Consider the following 896-nt stretch of genomic DNA (forward strand, 5'->3'; position numbering starts at 1 on the left):
GTTCATGGATTGAGGAAGGTGATGAGTGTCACGGATCATCACCTTCTTCACAATTAAGCGCGAATAAACATCTTAGATGAGAATAAGCGTGTTTGAATGGAAAATAAAGGAATTGTATTAAATCATCGAGACGCTGCAGAGCTCCTCACCCCCAACAATAGAGTTTAGAGACTCATGCCGTCAAAAAGTATGTAATTCAGATCTGAAAATGTCATGAGGTACAAGAAATGATACAATGTAAAACATGAAAATGTCATGAGGTACGAAATAAATCTCTAAAAGTAGTTTTTATACTCGACTAGTAACCTAGGTTTACAGAAAATGAATAAACTAAGATAATTGGTGCAGAAATCCACTTCTGGGGCCCACTTGGTGTGTGCTGGGGCTGAGACTAAAGCTATCCACGAGTAGGGGCTTTTCTTGGCGTTAAACTCCAGGTTATGACGTGTTTTGGGCGTTCAACTCCGGATCATGACGTTTTTCTGGCGTTTAACTCCAGACAGCAGCATGAACTTGGCGTTCAACGCCAAGTTACATCGTCTATCTTCGCGCAAAGTATGGACTATTATATATTGCTGGAAAGCCCTAGATGTCTACTTTCCAACGCCGTTGAGAGCGCGCCAATTGGACTCCGGTAGCTCCAGAAATCCATTTCGAGTGCAGGGAGGTCAGGATCCAACAGCATCAGCAGTCCTTTTTCAGCCTAACTCAGATTTTTGCTCAACTCCCTCAATTTCAGCCAGAAAATACCTGAAATCACAGAAAAATACACACACTCATAGTAAAGTCCAGAAATATGATTTTTGCCTAAAAACTAATAATATTCTCCTAAAAACTAACTAGAACATGCTAAAATTTACATGAAATTACCCCCAAAAAGCGTATAAAATATCCGT

The sequence above is a fragment of the Arachis duranensis genome, chromosome 4 (genome assembly GCF_000817695.3).
Source record: "Arachis duranensis cultivar V14167 chromosome 4, aradu.V14167.gnm2.J7QH, whole genome shotgun sequence".
Lineage (NCBI taxonomy): Eukaryota > Viridiplantae > Streptophyta > Magnoliopsida > Fabales > Fabaceae > Arachis > Arachis duranensis.